This window comes from Pseudophryne corroboree, chromosome 4 (assembly GCF_028390025.1).
Source record: "Pseudophryne corroboree isolate aPseCor3 chromosome 4, aPseCor3.hap2, whole genome shotgun sequence".
In the NCBI taxonomy this organism is placed as follows: domain Eukaryota; kingdom Metazoa; phylum Chordata; class Amphibia; order Anura; family Myobatrachidae; genus Pseudophryne; species Pseudophryne corroboree.
This window is the reverse complement of record NC_086447.1, coordinates 23,305,818-23,326,910: the sequence shown is the minus strand read 5'-3', so window position 1 is coordinate 23,326,910 and position 21,093 is coordinate 23,305,818. Positions and strand designations below refer to the sequence as shown.

The 21,093-nt window shown below is 36.5% G+C and overlaps 2 non-coding genes across 2 annotated transcripts; one reads left to right on the top strand and one right to left on the bottom strand.

Moving 5' to 3' along the window:
- Nucleotides 1–2,413: 2,413 nt before the first annotated feature.
- Nucleotides 2,414–2,485, top strand: TRNAM-CAU (transfer RNA methionine (anticodon CAU)). Its single transcript has one exon. It is a non-coding gene; the product is annotated as a tRNA-Met (tRNA).
- An 8,998-nt stretch (nucleotides 2,486–11,483) lies between these two features.
- Nucleotides 11,484–11,557, bottom strand: TRNAN-GUU (transfer RNA asparagine (anticodon GUU)). The gene has a single exon. It is a non-coding gene; the product is annotated as a tRNA-Asn (tRNA).
- Between the last annotated feature and the right edge of the window lie 9,536 nt (nucleotides 11,558–21,093).

Genomic DNA, 21,093 nt, shown 5'->3' with positions numbered 1-21,093 from the left:
TCCATTGACCAACGAAGAAACACATTGGTACTTTCACATGATGAGTGAGTACTTCAGGATCTCTGACACTAACATGAGCAGCAGAGTGGCGCAGCGGAAGCGTGCTTGGCCCATAACCCAGAGGTCGATGGATCGAAGCCATCCTCTGCTATGTGCACTTATTTTTTTGTTAATTAAATTCTTCCAAAACTGGGATTGATATTTTGACTCTTTTATTTTTACTTAAAGTACAATAACTTTTAACATTTTAATTTGTTTTAATAGTATATTGACAGCATTGTTTTCTTTCAGAAATCCACTTAATTTTCTTTACCCTATTACTGAAATGGTAATTGACAAAAACAAGCTACATTGTCACCAGAAGAGCAATGCAAAATGTACAATTGATATTTCAAAATCATCTTTCCAGCTTGAATTTCAATGATGCATTGGGGCAACGATTTTGTGAGAAACATCTTCACCCTTAAAGAAAGATTTTCTTAACTTCTTACCTGTGTGCTGATTAGATATCACCTGGTTTTCACATTAAACAGATTCCCACTTGAGAAAGCAGCAAGGATGCAGTGAGGTTTATGTTTCCTGGTGTCAACCTGTATTATTTCAGTGGACATTGTAATGAGGATGCATCTTGCTGCCTTTCCAATGAAGCAAGTTTTAATCAGTAATAGGTGAAAAACCATTCCTACAAAGGTGTTAATCAGAGACTTGGCTTTGTGGACACTTTTCAGAGAGCAAATGTGTTAGCATAAAAATAAAGCCATAAAATGGAGAGCTGATTAATCACTCAATTGGATTTCTCTGCCTGCATAATGTTTTTTCTCTGCAACCCCATGCTAAATTGTGCTTCCTGTTTTTTATAAAATGACTTAATCAAATCTGACTCTGATTGCATCAGAGAAGGCCAGATACCCTACACTATAAGAGGCGGTTTGAAATTTTGACTTGTCTACTTAAAGATCACCAAAATTTGATCACACGGTCAATTACGTCCCTGGGTGGGATTGAACCACCAACCTTTCAGTTAACAGCCGAACGCGCTAACAGATTGCACCACAGAGACAGCTTGCAAAAGCATGTACTGACAAAGGCTAAAAAGCATTCATCTAGAAAGTTTCCTAGAAAAAGGTTAAAAAGGCAATAATCTGGAGAGTTTTGCAAGATTTTTCTTCCATTGACCAATGAAGAAACACATTGGTACTTTCACATGATGAGTGAGTACTTCAGGATCTCTTTCACTTACATGAGCAGCAGAGTGGTGCAGCGGAAGCGTGCTGGGCCCATAACCCAGAGGTCGATGGATCGAAACTATCCTCTGCTATTTGCACTTATTTTTTTGTTAATTAAATTCTTCCAAAACTGGGATTGATATTTGGACTCTTTTATTTTTACTTAAAGTACAATAACTTTTAACATTTTAATTTGTTTTAATAGTATATTGACAGCATTGTTTTCTTTCAGAAATCCACTTAATTTTCTTTACCCTATTACTGAAATGGTAATTGACAAAAACAAGCTACATTGTCACCAGAAGAGCAATGCAAAATGTACAATTGATATTTCAAAATCATCTTTCCAGCTTGAATTTCAATGATGCATTGGGGCAATGATTTTGTGAGAAACATCTTCACCCTTAAATAAAGATTTTCTTAACTTCTTACCTGTGTGCTGATTAGATATCACCTGGTTTTCACATTAAACAGATTCCCACTTGAGAAAGCAGCAAAGATGCAGTGAGGTTTATGTTTCCTGGTGTCAACCTGTATTATATCAGTGGACATTGTAATGAGGATGCATCTTGCTGCCTTTCCAATGAAGCAAGTTTTAATCAGTAATAGGTGAAAAACCATTCCTACAAAGGTGTTAATCAGAGACTTGGCTTTGTGGACACTTTTCAGAGAGCAAATGTGTTAGCATAAAAATAAAGCCATAAAATGGAGAGCTGATAAATCACTCAATTGGATTTCTCTGCCTGCATAATTTTTTTTCTCTGCAACCCCATGCTAAATTGCGCTTCCTGTTTTTTATAAAATGACTTAATCAAATCTGACTCTGATTGCATCAGAGAAGGCCAGGTACCCTACACTATAAGAGGTGGTTTGAAATTTTGACTTGTCTACTTAAAGATCACCAAAATTTGATCACACGGTCAATAACATCCCTGGGTGGGATTGAACAACCAACCTTTAGGTTAACAGCCGAATGCGCTTACCGAGTGCGCCACAGAGACAGCTTGCAAAAGCATGTACTGACAAAGGCTAAAAAGCATTCATCTAGAAAGTTTCCTAAAAAAAGGTTAAAAAGGCAATAATCTGGAGAGTTTTGCAAGATTTTTCTTCCATTGACCAACGAAGAAACACATTGGTACTTTCACATGATGAGTGAGTACTTCAGGATCTCTGACACTAACATGAGCAGCAGAGTGGCGCAGCGGAAGCGTGCTGGGCCCATAACCCAGAGGTCGATGGATCGAAGCCATCCTCTGCTATGTGCACTTATTTTTTTGTTAATTAAATTCTTCCAAAACTGGGATTGATATTTTGACTCTTTTATTTTTACTTAAAGTACAATAACTTTTAACATTTTAATTTGTTTTAATAGTATATTGACAGCATTGTTTTCTTTCAGAAATCCACTTAATTTTCTTTACCCTATTACTGAAATGGTAATTGACAAAAACAAGCTACATTGTCACCAGAAGAGCAATGCAAAATGTACAATTGATATTTCAAAATCATCTTTCCAGCTTGAATTTCAATGATGCATTGGGGCAACGATTTTGTGAGAAACATCTTCACCCTTAAAGAAAGATTTTCTTAACTTCTTACCTGTGTGCTGATTAGATATCACCTGGTTTTCACATTAAACAGATTCCCACTTGAGAAAGCAGCAAGGATGCAGTGAGGTTTATGTTTCCTGGTGTCAACCTGTATTATTTCAGTGGACATTGTAATGAGGATGCATCTTGCTGCCTTTCCAATGAAGCAAGTTTTAATCAGTAATAGGTGAAAAACCATTCCTACAAAGGTGTTAATCAGAGACTTGGCTTTGTGGACACTTTTCAGAGAGCAAATGTGTTAGCATAAAAATAAAGCCATAAAATGGAGAGCTGATTAATCACTCAATTGGATTTCTCTGCCTGCATAATGTTTTTTCTCTGCAACCCCATGCTAAATTGTGCTTCCTGTTTTTTATAAAATGACTTAATCAAATCTGACTCTGACTGCATCAGAGAAGGCCAGATACCCTACACTATAAGAGGCGGTTTGAAATTTTGACTTGTCTACTTAAAGATCACCAAAATTTGATCACACGGTCAATTACGTCCCTGGGTGGGATTGAACCACCAACCTTTCAGTTAACAGCCGAACGCGCTAACAGATTGCACCACAGAGACAGCTTGCAAAATCATGTACTGACAAAGGCTAAAAAGCATTCATCTAGAAAGTTTCCTAGAAAAAGGTTAAAAAGGCAATAATCTGGAGAGTTTTGCAAGATTTTTCTTCCATTGACCAATGAAGAAACACATTGGTACTTTCACATGATGAGTGAGTACTTCAGGATCTCTTGCACTTACATGAGCAGCAGAGTGGTGCAGCGGAAGCGTGCTGGGCCCATAACCCAGAGGTCGATGGATCGAAACTATCCTCTGCTATTTGCACTTATTTTTTTGTTAATTAAATTCTTCCAAAACTGGGATTGATATTTGGACTCTTTTATTTTTACTTAAAGTACAATAACTTTTAACATTTTAATTTGTTTTAATAGTATATTGACAGCATTGTTTTCTTTCAGAAATCCACTTAATTTTCTTTACCCTATTACTGAAATGGTAATTGACAAAAACAAGCTACATTGTCACCAGAAGAGCAATGCAAAATGTACAATTGATATTTCAAAATCATCTTTCCAGCTTGAATTTCAATGATGCATTGGGGCAATGATTTTGTGAGAAACATCTTCACCCTTAAATAAAGATTTTCTTAACTTCTTACCTGTGTGCTGATTAGATATCACCTGGTTTTCACATTAAACAGATTCCCACTTGAGAAAGCAGCAAAGATGCAGTGAGGTTTATGTTTCCTGGTGTCAACCTGTATTATATCAGTGGACATTGTAATGAGGATGCATCTTGCTGCCTTTCCAATGAAGCAAGTTTTAATCAGTAATAGGTGAAAAACCATTCCTACAAAGGTGTTAATCAGAGACTTGGCTTTGTGGACACTTTTCAGAGAGCAAATGTGTTAGCATAAAAATAAAGCCATAAAATGGAGAGCTGATAAATCACTCAATTGGATTTCTCTGCCTGCATAATTTTTTTTCTCTGCAACCCCATGCTAAATTGCGCTTCCTGTTTTTTATAAAATGACTTAATCAAATCTGACTCTGATTGCATCAGAGAAGGCCAGGTACCCTACACTATAAGAGGTGGTTTGAAATTTTGACTTGTCTACTTAAAGATCACCAAAATTTGATCACACGGTCAATAACATCCCTGGGTGGGATTGAACAACCAACCTTTAGGTTAACAGCCGAATGCGCTTACCGAGTGCGCCACAGAGACAGCTTGCAAAAGCATGTACTGACAAAGGCTAAAAAGCATTCATCTAGAAAGTTTCCTAAAAAAAGGTTAAAAAGGCAATAATCTGGAGAGTTTTGCAAGATTTTTCTTCCATTGACCAACGAAGAAACACATTGGTACTTTCACATGATGAGTGAGTACTTCAGGATCTCAGACACTAATATGAGCAGCAGAGTGGTGCAGCGAAAGCATGCTGGGCCCATAACCGAGAGGTTGATGGATCGAAACCATCCTCTGCTATGTGCACTTAATTTTTTATTAATTAAATTCTTCCAAAACTGGGATTGATATTTTGACTCTTTTATTTTTACTTAAAGTACAATAACTTTTAACATTTTAATTTGTTTTAATAGTATATTGACAGCATTGTTTTCTTTCAGAAATCAACTTAATTTTTTTTACCCTATTACTGAAATGGTAATTGACAAAAACAAGCTACATTGTCACCAGAAGAGCAATGCAAAATGTACAATTGATATTTCAAAATCATCTTTCCAGCTTGAATTTCAATGATGCATTGGGGCAATGATTTTGTGAGAAACATCTTCACCCTTAAATAAAGATTTTCTTAACTTCTTACCTGTGTGCTGATTAGATATCACCTGGTTTTCACATTAAACAGATTCCCACTTGAGAAAGCAGCAAGGATGCAGTGAGTTTTATTTTTCCTGGTGTCAACCTGTATTATTTCAGTGGACATTGTAATGAGGATGCATCTTGCTGCCTTTCCAATGAAGCAAGTTTTAATCAGTAATAGGTGAAAAACCATTCCTACAAAGGTGTTAATCAGAGACTTGGCTTTGTGGACACTTTTCAGAGAGCAAATGTGTTAGCATAAAAATAAAGCCATAAAATGGAGAGCTGATAAATCACTCAATTGGATTTCTCTGCCTGCATAATTTTTTTTCTCTGCAACCCCATGCTAAATTGTGCTTCCTGTTTTTTATAAAATGACTTAATCAAATCTGACTCTGATTGCATCAGAGAAGGCCAGGTACCCTACACTATAAGAGGTGGTTTGAAATTTTGACTTGTCTACTTAAAGATCACCAAAATTTGATCACATGGTCAATAACATCCCTGGGTGGGATTGAACCACCAACCTTTAGGTTAACAGACGAATGCGCTTACCGATTGCGCCACAGAGACAGCTTGCAAAAGCATGTACTGACAAAGGCTAAAAAGCATTCATCTAGAAAGTTTCCTAGAAAAAGGTTAAAAAGGCAATAATCTGGAGAGTTTTGCAAGATTTTTCTTCCATTGACCAACGAAGAAACACATTGGTACTTTCACATGATGAGTGAGTACTTCAGGATCTCTGACACTAACATGAGCAGCAGAGTGGTGCAGCGGAAGCGTGCTGGGCCCATAACCCAGAGGTCGATTGATAGAAACCATCCTCTGCTATGTGCACTTATTTTTTTGTTAATTAAATTCTTCCAAAACTGGGATTGATATTTTGACTCTTTTATTTTTACTTAAAGTACAATAACTTTTAACATTTTAATTTGTTTTAATAGTATATTGACAGCATTGTTTTCTTTCAGAAATCCACTTAATTTTCTTTACCCTATTACTGAAATGGTAATTGACAAAAACAAGCTACATTGTCGCGAGAAGAGCAATGCAAAATGTACAATTGATATTTCAAAATCATCTTTCCAGCTTGAATTTCAATGATGCATTGGGGCAACGATTTTGTGAGAAACATCTTCACCCTTAAAGAAAGATTTTCTTAACTTCTTACCTGTGTGCTGATTAGATATCACCTGGTTTTCACATTAAACAGATTCCCACTTGAGAAAGCAGCAAGGATGCAGTGAGATTTATGTTTCCTGGTGTCAACCTGTATTATTTCAGTGGACATTGTAATGAGGATGCATCTTGCTGCCTTTCCAATGAAGCAAGTTTTAATTAGTAATAGGTGAAAAACCATTCCTACAAAGGTGTTAATCAGAGACTTGGCTTTGTGGACACTTTTCAAAGAGCAAATGTGTTAGCATAAAAATAAAGCCATAAAATGGAGAGCTGATTAATCACTCAATTGGATTTCTCTGCCTGCATAATTTTTTTTCTCTGCAACCCCATGCTAAATTGTGCTTCCTGTTTTTTATAAAATGACTTAATCAAATCTGATTGCATCAGAGAAGGCCAGGTACCCTACACTATAAGAGGTGGTTTGAAATTTTGACTTGTCTACTTAAAGATCACCAAAATTTGATCACACGGTCAATAACATCCCTGGGTGGGATTGAACCACCAACCTTTAGGTTAACAGCCGAATGCGCTTACCGATTGCGCCACAGAGACAGCTTGCAAAAGCATGTACTGACAAAGGCTAAAAAGCATTCATATAGAAAGTTTCCTAGAAAAAGGTTAAAAAGGCAATAATCTGGAGAGTTTTGCAAGATTTTTCTTCCATTGACCAATGAAGAAACACATTGGTACTTTCACATGATGAGTGAGTACTCCAGGATCTGTTGCACTTACATGAGCAGCAGAGTGGCGCAGCGGAAGCGTGCTGTGCCCATAACCCAGAGGTCGATGGATTGAAACTATCCTCTGCTATTTGCACTTATTTTTTTGTTAATTAAATTCTTCCAAAACTGGGATTGATATTTGGACTCTTTTATTTTTACTTAAAGTACAATAACTTTTAACATTTTAATTTGTTTTAATAGTATATTGACAGCATTGTTTTCTTTCAGAAATCCACTTAATTTTCTTTACCCTATTACTGAAATGGTAATTGACAAAAACAAGCTACATTGTCACCAGAAGAGCAATGCAAAATGTACAATTGATATTTCAAAATCATCTTTCCAGCTTGAATTTCAATGATGCATTGGGGCAATGATTTTGTGAGAAACATCTTCACCCTTAAATAAAGATTTTCTTAACTTCTTACCTGTGTGCTGATTAGATATCACCTGGTTTTCACATTAAAGAGATTCCCACTTGAGAAAGCAGCAAAGATGCAGTGAGGTTTATGTTTCCTGGTGTCAACCCATATTATATCAGTGGACATTGTAATGAGGATGCATCTTGCTGCCTTTCCAGTGAAGCAAGTTTTAATCAGTAATAGGTGAAAAACCATTCCTACAAAGGTGTTAATCAGAGACATGGCTTTGTGGACACTTTTCAGAGAGCAAATGTGTTAGCATAAAAATAAAGCCATAAAATGGAGGGCTGATTAATTACTCAATTGGATTTCTCTGCCTGCATAATTTTTTTTCTCTGCAACCCCATGCTAAATTGTGCTTCCTGTTTTTTATAAAATGACTTAATCAAATCTGACTCTGATTGCATCAGAGAAGGCCAGGTACCCTACACGATAAGAGGTGGTTTGAAATTTTGACTTGTCTACTTAAAGATCACCAAAATTTGATCACACGGTCAATTACGTCCCTGGGTGGGATTGAACCACCAACCTTTCAGTTAACAGCCGAACGCGCTAACAGATTGCACCACAGAGACAGCTTGCAAAAGCATGTACTGACAAAGGCTAAAAAGCATTCATATAGAAAGTTTCCTAGAAAAAGGTTAAAAAGGCAATAATCTGGAGAGTTTTGCAAGATTTTTCTTCCATTGACCAATGAAGAAACACATTGGTACTTTCACATGATGAGTGAGTACTCCAGGATCTGTTGCACTTACATGAGCAGCAGAGTGGCGCAGCGGAAGCGTGCTGTGCCCATAACCCAGAGGTCGATGGATTGAAACTATCCTCTGCTATTTGCACTTATTTTTTTGTTAATTAAATTCTTCCAAAACTGGGATTGATATTTGGACTCTTTTATTTTTACTTAAAGTACAATAACTTTTAACATTTTAATTTGTTTTAATAGTATATTGACAGCATTGTTTTCTTTCAGAAATCCACTTAATTTTCTTTACCCTATTACTGAAATGGTAATTGACAAAAACAAGCTACATTGTCACCAGAAGAGCAATGCAAAATGTACAATTGATATTTCAAAATCATCTTTCCAGCTTGAATTTCAATGATGCATTGGGGCAATGATTTTGTGAGAAACATCTTCACCCTTAAATAAAGATTTTCTTAACTTCTTACCTGTGTGCTGATTAGATATCACCTGGTTTTCACATTAAAGAGATTCCCACTTGAGAAAGCAGCAAAGATGCAGTGAGGTTTATGTTTCCTGGTGTCAACCCATATTATATCAGTGGACATTGTAATGAGGATGCATCTTGCTGCCTTTCCAGTGAAGCAAGTTTTAATCAGTAATAGGTGAAAAACCATTCCTACAAAGGTGTTAATCAGAGACATGGCTTTGTGGACACTTTTCAGAGAGCAAATGTGTTAGCATAAAAATAAAGCCATAAAATGGAGGGCTGATTAATTACTCAATTGGATTTCTCTGCCTGCATAATTTTTTTTCTCTGCAACCCCATGCTAAATTGTGCTTCCTGTTTTTTATAAAATGACTTAATCAAATCTGACTCTGATTGCATCAGAGAAGGCCAGGTACCCTACACGATAAGAGGTGGTTTGAAATTTTGACTTGTCTACTTAAAGATCACCAAAATTTGATCACACGGTCAATTACGTCCCTGGGTGGGATTGAACCACCAACCTTTCAGTTAACAGCCGAACGCGCTAACAGATTGCACCACAGAGACAGCTTGCAAAAGCATGTACTGACAAAGGCTAAAAAGCATTCATCTAGAAAGTTTCCTAGAAAAAGGTTAAAAAGGCAATAATCTGGAGAGTTTTGCAAGATTTTTCTTCCATTGACCAATGAAGAAACACATTGGTACTTTCACATGATGAGTGAGTACTTCAGGATCTCTTGCACTTACATGAGCAGCAGAGTGGTGCAGCGGAAGCGTGCTGGGCCCATAACCCAGAGGTCGATGGATCGAAACTATCCTCTGCTATTTGCACTTATTTTTTTGTTAATTAAATTCTTCCAAAACTGGGATTGATATTTGGACTCTTTTATTTTTACTTAAAGTACAATAACTTTTAACATTTTAATTTGTTTTAATAGTATATTGACAGCATTGTTTTCTTTCAGAAATCCACTTAATTTTCTTTACCCTATTACTGAAATGGTAATTGACAAAAACAAGCTACATTGTCACCAGAAGAGCAATGCAAAATGTACAATTGATATTTCAAAATCATCTTTCCAGCTTGAATTTCAATGATGCATTGGGGCAACGATTTTGTGAGAAACATCTTCACCCTTAAAGAAAGATTTTCTTAACTTCTTACCTGTGTGCTGATTAGATATCACCTGGTTTTCACATTAAACAGATTCCCACTTGAGAAAGCAGCAAGGATGCAGTGAGGTTTATGTTTCCTGGTGTCAACCTGTATTATTTCAGTGGACATTGTAATGAGGATGCATCTTGCTGCCTTTCCAATGAAGCAAGTTTTAATCAGTAATAGGTGAAAAACCATTCCTACAAAGGTGTTAATCAGAGACTTGGCTTTGTGGACACTTTTCAGAGAGCAAATGTGTTAGCATAAAAATAAAGCCATAAAATGGAGAGCTGATTAATCACTCAATTGGATTTCTCTGCCTGCATAATGTTTTTTCTCTGCAACCCCATGCTAAATTGTGCTTCCTGTTTTTTATAAAATGACTTAATCAAATCTGACTCTGATTGCATCAGAGAAGGCCAGATACCCTACACTATAAGAGGCGGTTTGAAATTTTGACTTGTCTACTTAAAGATCTCCAAAATTTGATCACACGGTCAATTACGTCCCTGGGTGGGATTGAACCACCAACCTTTCAGTTAACAGCCGAACGCGCTAACAGATTGCACCACAGAGACAGCTTGCAAAAGCATGTACTGACAAAGGCTAAAAAGCATTCATCTAGAAAGTTTCCTAGAAAAAGGTTAAAAAGGCAATAATCTGGAGAGTTTTGCAAGATTTTTCTTCCATTGACCAATGAAGAAACACATTGGTACTTTCACATGATGAGTGAGTACTTCAGGATCTCTTGCACTTACATGAGCAGTAGAGTGGTGCAGCGGAAGCGTGCTGGGCCCATAACCCAGAGGTCGATGGATCGAAACTATCCTCTGCTATTTGCACTTATTTTTTTGTTAATTAAATTCTTCCAAAACTGGGATTGATATTTGGACTCTTTTATTTTTACTTAAAGTACAATAACTTTTAACATTTTAATTTGTTTTAATAGTATATTGACAGCATTGTTTTCTTTCAGAAATCCACTTAATTTTCTTTACCCTATTACTGAAATGGTAATTGACAAAAACAAGCTACATTGTCACCAGAAGAGCAATGCAAAATGTACAATTGATATTTCAAAATCATCTTTCCAGCTTGAATTTCAATGATGCATTGGGGCAATGATTTTGTGAGAAACATCTTCACCCTTAAATAAAGATTTTCTTAACTTCTTACCTGTGTGCTGATTAGATATCACCTGGTTTTCACATTAAACAGATTCCCACTTGAGAAAGCAGCAAAGATGCAGTGAGGTTTATGTTTCCTGGTGTCAACCTGTATTATATCAGTGGACATTGTAATGAGGATGCATCTTGCTGCCTTTCCAATGAAGCAAGTTTTAATCAGTAATAGGTGAAAAACCATTCCTACAAAGGTGTTAATCAGAGACTTGGCTTTGTGGACACTTTTCAGAGAGCAAATGTGTTAGCATAAAAATAAAGCCATAAAATGGAGAGCTGATAAATCACTCAATTGGATTTCTCTGCCTGCATAATTTTTTTTCTCTGCAACCCCATGCTAAATTGCGCTTCCTGTTTTTTATAAAATGACTTAATCAAATCTGACTCTGATTGCATCAGAGAAGGCCAGGTACCCTACACTATAAGAGGTGGTTTGAAATTTTGACTTGTCTACTTAAAGATCACCAAAATTTGATTACACGGTCAATAACATCCCTGGGTGGGATTGAACCACCAACCTTTCGGTTAACAGCCGAATGCGCTAACCGGTTGCGCCACAGAGACAGCTTGCAAAAGCATGTACTGACAAAGGCTAAAAAGCATTCATCTAGAAAGTTTCCTAGAAAAAGGTTAAAAAGGCAATAATCTGGAGAGTTTTGCAAGATTTTTCTTCCATTGACCAATGAAGAAACACATTGGTACTTTCACATGATGAGTGAGTACTTCAGGATCTCTTGCACTTACATGAGCAGCAGAGTGGTGCAGCGGAAGCGTGCTGGGCCCATAACCCAGAGGTCGATGGATCGAAACTATCCTCTGCTATTTGCACTTATTTTTTTGTTAATTAAATTCTTCCAAAACTGGGATTGATATTTGGACTCTTTTATTTTTACTTAAAGTACAATAACTTTTAACATTTTAATTTGTTTTAATAGTATATTGACAGCATTGTTTTCTTTCAGAAATCCACTTAATTTTCTTTACCCTATTACTGAAATGGTAATTGACAAAAACAAGCTACATTGTCACCAGAAGAGCAATGCAAAATGTACAATTGATATTTCAAAATCATCTTTCCAGCTTGAATTTCAATGATGCATTGGGGCAACGATTTTGTGAGAAACATCTTCACCCTTAAAGAAAGATTTTCTTAACTTCTTACCTGTGTGCTGATTAGATATCACCTGGTTTTCACATTAAACAGATTCCCACTTGAGAAAGCAGCAAGGATGCAGTGAGGTTTATGTTTCCTGGTGTCAACCTGTATTATTTCAGTGGACATTGTAATGAGGATGCATCTTGCTGCCTTTCCAATGAAGCAAGTTTTAATCAGTAATAGGTGAAAAACCATTCCTACAAAGGTGTTAATCAGAGACTTGGCTTTGTGGACACTTTTCAGAGAGCAAATGTGTTAGCATAAAAATAAAGCCATAAAATGGAGAGCTGATTAATCACTCAATTGGATTTCTCTGCCTGCATAATGTTTTTTCTCTGCAACCCCATGCTAAATTGTGCTTCCTGTTTTTTATAAAATGACTTAATCAAATCTGACTCTGATTGCATCAGAGAAGGCCAGATACCCTACACTATAAGAGGCGGTTTGAAATTTTGACTTGTCTACTTAAAGATCTCCAAAATTTGATCACACGGTCAATTACGTCCCTGGGTGGGATTGAACCACCAACCTTTCAGTTAACAGCCGAACGCGCTAACAGATTGCACCACAGAGACAGCTTGCAAAAGCATGTACTGACAAAGGCTAAAAAGCATTCATCTAGAAAGTTTCCTAGAAAAAGGTTAAAAAGGCAATAATCTGGAGAGTTTTGCAAGATTTTTCTTCCATTGACCAATGAAGAAACACATTGGTACTTTCACATGATGAGTGAGTACTTCAGGATCTCTTGCACTTACATGAGCAGTAGAGTGGTGCAGCGGAAGCGTGCTGGGCCCATAACCCAGAGGTCGATGGATCGAAACTATCCTCTGCTATTTGCACTTATTTTTTTGTTAATTAAATTCTTCCAAAACTGGGATTGATATTTGGACTCTTTTATTTTTACTTAAAGTACAATAACTTTTAACATTTTAATTTGTTTTAATAGTATATTGACAGCATTGTTTTCTTTCAGAAATCCACTTAATTTTCTTTACCCTATTACTGAAATGGTAATTGACAAAAACAAGCTACATTGTCACCAGAAGAGCAATGCAAAATGTACAATTGATATTTCAAAATCATCTTTCCAGCTTGAATTTCAATGATGCATTGGGGCAATGATTTTGTGAGAAACATCTTCACCCTTAAATAAAGATTTTCTTAACTTCTTACCTGTGTGCTGATTAGATATCACCTGGTTTTCACATTAAACAGATTCCCACTTGAGAAAGCAGCAAAGATGCAGTGAGGTTTATGTTTCCTGGTGTCAACCTGTATTATATCAGTGGACATTGTAATGAGGATGCATCTTGCTGCCTTTCCAATGAAGCAAGTTTTAATCAGTAATAGGTGAAAAACCATTCCTACAAAGGTGTTAATCAGAGACTTGGCTTTGTGGACACTTTTCAGAGAGCAAATGTGTTAGCATAAAAATAAAGCCATAAAATGGAGAGCTGATAAATCACTCAATTGGATTTCTCTGCCTGCATAATTTTTTTTCTCTGCAACCCCATGCTAAATTGCGCTTCCTGTTTTTTATAAAATGACTTAATCAAATCTGACTCTGATTGCATCAGAGAAGGCCAGGTACCCTACACTATAAGAGGTGGTTTGAAATTTTGACTTGTCTACTTAAAGATCACCAAAATTTGATCACACGGTCAATAACATCCCTGGGTGGGATTGAACAACCAACCTTTAGGTTAACAGCCGAATGCGCTTACCGAGTGCGCCACAGAGACAGCTTGCAAAAGCATGTACTGACAAAGGCTAAAAAGCATTCATCTAGAAAGTTTCCTAGAAAAAGGTTAAAAAGGCAATAATCTGGAGAGTTTTGCAAGATTTTTCTTCCATTGACCAACGAAGAAACACATTGGTACTTTCACATGATGAGTGAGTACTTCAGGATCTCAGACACTAATATGAGCAGCAGAGTGGTGCAGCGAAAGCGTGCTGGGCCCATAACCCAGAGGTTGATGGATCGAAACCATCCTCTGCTATGTGCACTTAATTTTTTATTAATTAAATTCTTCCAAAACTGGGATTGATATTTTGACTCTTTTATTTTTACTTAAAGTACAATAACTTTTAACATTTTAATTTGTTTTAATAGTATATTGACAGCATTGTTTTCTTTCAGAAATCAACTTAATTTCCTTTACCCTATTACTGAAATGGTAATTGACAAAAACAAGCTACATTGTCACCAGAAGAGCAATGCAAAATGTACAATTGATATTTCAAAATCATCTTTCCAGCTTGAATTTCAATGATGCATTGGGGCAACGATTTTGTGAGAAACATCTTCACCCTTAAAGAAAGATTTTCTTAACTTCTTACCTGTGTGCTGATTAGATATCACCTGGTTTTCACATTAAACAGATTCCCACTTGAGAAAGCAGCAAGGATGCAGTGAGGTTTATGTTTCCTGGTGTCAACCTGTATTATTTCAGTGGACATTGTAATGAGGATGCATCTTGCTGCCTTTCCAATGAAGCAAGTTTTAATCAGTAATAGGTGAAAAACCATTCCTACAAAGGTGTTAATCAGAGACTTGGCTTTGTGGACACTTTTCAGAGAGCAAATGTGTTAGCATAAAAATAAAGCCATAAAATGGAGAGCTGATTAATCACTCAATTGGATTTCTCTGCCTGCATAATGTTTTTTCTCTGCAACCCCATGCTAAATTGTGCTTCCTGTTTTTTATAAAATGACTTAATCAAATCTGACTCTGATTGCATCAGAGAAGGCCAGATACCCTACACTATAAGAGGCGGTTTGAAATTTTGACTTGTCTACTTAAAGATCACCAAAATTTGATCACACGGTCAATTACGTCCCTGGGTGGGATTGAACCACCAACCTTTCAGTTAACAGCCGAACGCGCTAACAGATTGCACCACAGAGACAGCTTGCAAAAGCATGTACTGACAAAGGCTAAAAAGCATTCATCTAGAAAGTTTCCTAGAAAAAGGTTAAAAAGGCAATAATCTGGAGAGTTTTGCAAGATTTTTCTTCCATTGACCAATGAAGAAACACATTGGTACTTTCACATGATGAGTGAGTACTTCAGGATCTCTTGCACTTACATGAGCAGCAGAGTGGTGCAGCGGAAGCGTGCTGGGCCCATAACCCAGAGGTCGATGGATCGAAACTATCCTCTGCTATTTGCACTTATTTTTTTGTTAATTAAATTCTTCCAAAACTGGGATTGATATTTGGACTCTTTTATTTTTACTTAAAGTACAATAACTTTTAACATTTTAATTTGTTTTAATAGTATATTGACAGCATTGTTTTCTTTCAGAAATCCACTTAATTTTCTTTACCCTATTACTGAAATGGTAATTGACAAAAACAAGCTACATTGTCACCAGAAGAGCAATGCAAAATGTACAATTGATATTTCAAAATCATCTTTCCAGCTTGAATTTCAATGATGCATTGGGGCAATGATTTTGTGAGAAACATCTTCACCCTTAAATAAAGATTTTCTTAACTTCTTACCTGTGTGCTGATTAGATATCACCTGGTTTTCACATTAAACAGATTCCCACTTGAGAAAGCAGCAAAGATGCAGTGAGGTTTATGTTTCCTGGTGTCAACCTGTATTATATCAGTGGACATTGTAATGAGGATGCATCTTGCTGCCTTTCCAATGAAGCAAGTTTTAATCAGTAATAGGTGAAAAACCATTCCTACAAAGGTGTTAATCAGAGACTTGGCTTTGTGGACACTTTTCAGAGAGCAAATGTGTTAGCATAAAAATAAAGCCATAAAATGGAGAGCTGATAAATCACTCAATTGGATTTCTCTGCCTGCATAATTTTTTTTCTCTGCAACCCCATGCTAAATTGCGCTTCCTGTTTTTTATAAAATGACTTAATCAAATCTGACTCTGATTGCATCAGAGAAGGCCAGGTACCCTACACTATAAGAGGTGGTTTGAAATTTTGACTTGTCTACTTAAAGATCACCAAAATTTGATCACACGGTCAATAACATCCCTGGGTGGGATTGAACAACCAACCTTTAGGTTAACAGCCGAATGCGCTTACCGAGTGCGCCACAGAGACAGCTTGCAAAAGCATGTACTGACAAAGGCTAAAAAGCATTCATCTAGAAAGTTTCCTAGAAAAAGGTTAAAAAGGCAATAATCTGGAGAGTTTTGCAAGATTTTTCTTCCATTGACCAACGAAGAAACACATTGGTACTTTCACATGATGAGTGAGTACTTCAGGATCTCAGACACTAATATGAGCAGCAGAGTGGTGCAGCGAAAGCGTGCTGGGCCCATAACCCAGAGGTTGATGGATCGAAACCATCCTCTGCTATGTGCACTTAATTTTTTATTAATTAAATTCTTCCAAAACTGGGATTGATATTTTGACTCTTTTATTTTTACTTAAAGTACAATAACTTTTAACATTTTAATTTGTTTTAATAGTATATTGACAGCATTGTTTTCTTTCAGTAATCAACTTAATTTTCTTTACCCTATTACTGAAATGGTAATTGACAAAAACAAGCTACATTGTCACCAGAAGAGCAATGCAAAATGTACAATTGATATTTCAAAATCATCTTTCCAGCTTGAATTTCAATGATGCATTGGGGCAATGATTTTGTGAGAAACATCTTCACCCTTAAATAAAGATTTTCTTAACTTCTTACCTGTGTGCTGATTAGATATCACCTGGTTTTCACATTAAACAGATTCCCACTTGAGAAAGCAGCAAGGATGCGGTGAGTTTTATTTTTCCTGGTGTCAACCTGTATTATTTCAGTGGACATTGTAATGAGGATGCATCTTGCTGCCTTTCCAATGAAGCAAGTTTTAATCAGTAATAGGTGAAAAACCATTCCTACAAAGGTGTTAATCAGAGACTTGGCTTTGTGGACACTTTTCAGAGAGCAAATGTGTTAGCATAAAAATAAAGCCATAAAATGGAGAGCTGATAAATCACTCAATTGGATTTCTCTGCCTGCATAATTTTTTTTCTCTGCAACCCCATGCTAAATTGTGCTTCCTGTTTTTTATAAAATGACTTAATCAAATCTGACTCTGATTGCATCAGAGAAGGCCAGGTACCCTACACTATAAGAGGTGGTTTGAAATTTTGACTTGTCTACTTAAAGATCACCAAAATTTGATCACATGGTCAATAACATCCCTGGGTGGGATTGAACCACCAACCTTTAGGTTAACAGCCGAATGCGCTTACCGATTGCGCCACAGAGACAGCTTGCAAAAGCATGTACTGACAAAGGCTAAAAAGCATTCATCTAGAAAGTTTCCTAGAAAAAGGTTAAAAAGGCAATAATCTGGAGAGTTTTGCAAGATTTTTCTTCCATTGACCAACGAAGAAACACATTGGTACTTTCACATGATGAGTGAGTACTTCAGGATCTCTGACACTAACATGAGCAGCAGAGTGGTGCAGCGGAAGCGTGCTGGGCCCATAACCCAGAGGTCGATTGATAGAAACCATCCTCTGCTATGTGCACTTATTTTTTTGTTAATTAAATTCTTCCAAAACTGGGATTGATATTTTGACTCTTTTATTTTTACTTAAAGTACAATAACTTTTAACATTTTAATTTGTTTTAATAGTATATTGACAGCATTGTTTTCTTTCAGAAATCCACTTAATTTTCTTTACCCTATTACTGAAATGGTAATTGACAAAAACAAGCTACATTGTCACGAGAAGAGCAATGCAAAATGTACAATTGATATTTCAAAATCATCTTTCCAGCTTGAATTTCAATGATGCATTGGGGCAACGATTTTGTGAGAAACATCTTCACCCTTAAAGAAAGATTTTCTTAACTTCTTACCTGTGTGCTGATTAGATATCACCTGGTTTTCACATTAAACAGATTCCCACTTGAGAAAGCAGCAAGGATGCAGTGAGATTTATGTTTCCTGGTGTCAACCTGTATTATTTCAGTGGACATTGTAATGAGGATGCATCTTGCTGCCTTTCCAATGAAGCAAGTTTTAATTAGTAATAGGTGAAAAACCATTCCTACAAAGGTGTTAATCAGAGACTTGGCTTTGTGGACACTTTTCAAAGAGCAAATGTGTTAGCATAAAAATAAAGCCATAAAATGGAGAGCTGATTAATCACTCAATTGGATTTCTCTGCCTGCATAATTTTTTTTCTCTGCAACCCCATGCTAAATTGTGCTTCCTGTTTTTTATAAAATGACTTAATCAAATCTGATTGCATCAGAGAAGGCCAGGTACCCTACACTATAAGAGGTGGTTTGAAATTTTGACTTGTCTACTTAAAGATCACCAAAATTTGATCACACGGTCAATAACATCCCTGGGTGGGATTGAACCACCAACCTTTAGGTTAACAGCCGAATGCGCTTACCGATTGCGCCACAGAGACAGCTTGCAAAAGCATGTACTGACAAAGGCTAAAAAGCATTCATATAGAAAGTTTCCTAGAAAAAGTTTAAAAAGGCAATAATCTGGAGAGTTTTGCAAGATTTTTCTTCCATTGACCAATGAAGAAACACATTGGTACTTTCACATGATGAGTGAGTACTTCAGGATCTGTTGCACTTACATGAGCAGCAGAGTGGCGCAGCGGAAGCGTGCTGGGCCCATAACCCAGAGGTCGATGGATCGAAACTATCCTCTTCTATTTGCACTTATTTTTTTGTTAATTAAATTCTTCCAAAACTGGGATTGATATTTGGACTCTTTTATTTTTACTTAAAGTACAATAACTTTTAACATTTTAATTTGTTTTAATAGTATATTGACAGCATTGTTTTCTTTCAGAAATCCACTTAATTTTCTTTACCCTATTACTGAAATGGTAATTGACAAAAACAAGCTACATTGTCACCAGAAGAGCAATGCAAAATGTACAATTGATATTTCAAAATCATCTTTCCAGCTTGAATTTCAATGATGCATTGGGGCAATGATTTTGTGAGAAACATCTTCACCCTTAAATAAAGATTTTCTTAACTTCTTACCTGTGTGCTGATTAGATATCACCTGGTTTTCACATTAAACAGATTCCCACTTGAGAAAGCAGCAAAGATGCAGTGAGGTTTATGTTTCCTGGTGTCAACCTATATTATATCAGTGGACATTGTAATGAGGATGCATCTTGCTGCCTTTCCAATGAAGCAAGTTTTAATCAGTAATAGGTGAAAAACCATTCCTACAAAGGTGTTAATCAGAGACTTGGCTTTGTGGACACTTTTCAGAGAGCAAATGTGTTAGCATAAAAATAAAGCCATAAAATGGAGAGCTGATAAATCACTCAATTGGATTTCTCTGCCTGCATAATTTTTATTCTCTGCAACCCCATGCTAAATTGCACTTCCTGTTTTTTATAAAATGACTTAATCAAATCTGACTCTGATTGCATCAGAGAAGGCCAGGTACCCTACACTATAAGAGGTGGTTTGAAATTTTGACTTGTCTACTTAAAGATCACTAAAATTTGATCACACGGTCAATAACATCCCTGCGTGGGATTGAACTACCAACCTTTAGGTTAACAGCCGAATGCGCTTACCGATTGCGCCACAGAGACAGCTTGCAAAAGCATGTACTGACAAAGGCTAAAAAGCATTCATCTAGAAAGTTTCCTAGAAAAAGGTTAAAAAGGCAATAATCTGGAGAGTTTTGCAAGATTTTCCTTCCATTGACCAACGAAGAAACACATTGGTACTTTCACAAGATGAGTGAGTACATCAGGATCTCTGACAGTAACATGAGCAGCAGAGTGGCGCAGCGGAAGCGTGCTGGGCCCATAACCCAGAGGTCGATGGATCGAAACCATTCTCTGCTATGTGCACTTAATTTTTTGTTAATTAAATTCTTCCAAAACTGGGATTGATATTTTGACTCTTTTATTTTTACTTAAAGTACAATAACTTTTAACATTTTAATTTGTTTTAATAGTATATTGACAGCATTGTTTTCTTTCAGAAATCCACTTAATTTTCTTTACCCTATTACTGAAATGGTAATTGACAAAAACAAGCTACATTGTCACGAGAAGAGCAATGCAAAATGTACAATTGATATTTCAAAATCATCTTTCCAGCTTGAATTTCAATGATGCATTGGGGCAACGATTTTGTGAGAAACATCTTCACCCTTAAAGAAAGATTTTCTTAACTTCTTACCTGTGTGCTGATTAGATATCACCTGGTTTTCACATTAAACAGATTCCCACTTGAGAAAGCAGCAAGGATGCAGTGAGGTTTATGTTTCCTGGTGTCAACCTGTATTATTTCAGTGGACATTGTAATGAGGATGCATCTTGCTGCCTTTCCAATGAAGCAAGTTTTAATCAGTAATAGGTGAAAAACCATTCCTACAAAGGTGTTAATCAGAGACTTGGCTTTGTGGACACTTTTCAGAGAGCAAATGTGTTAGCATAAAAATAAAGCCATAAAATGGAGAGCTGATTAATCACTCAATTGGATTTCTCTGCCTGCATAATTTTTTTTCTCTGCAACCCCATGCTAAATTGTGCTTCCTGTTTTTTATAAAATTACTTAATCAAATCTGACTCTGATTGCATCAGAGAAGGCCAGGTACCCTACACTATAAGAGGTGGTTTGAAATGTTGACTTGTCTACTTAAAGATCACCAAAATTTGATCACACGGTCAATAACATCCCTCGGTGGGATTGAACCACCAACCTTTAGGTTAACAGCCGAATGCGCTTACCGATTGCGCCACAGAGACAGCTTGCAAAAGCATGTACTGACAAAGGCTAAATAGCATTCATCTAGAAAGTTTCCTAGAAAAAGGTTAAAAAGGCAATAATCTGGAGAGTTTCGCAAGATTTTTCTTCCATTGACCAACGAAGAAACACATTGGTACTTTCACATGATGAGTGAGTACTTAAGGATCTCTGACACTAACATGAGCAGCAGAGAGGCGCAGCGGAA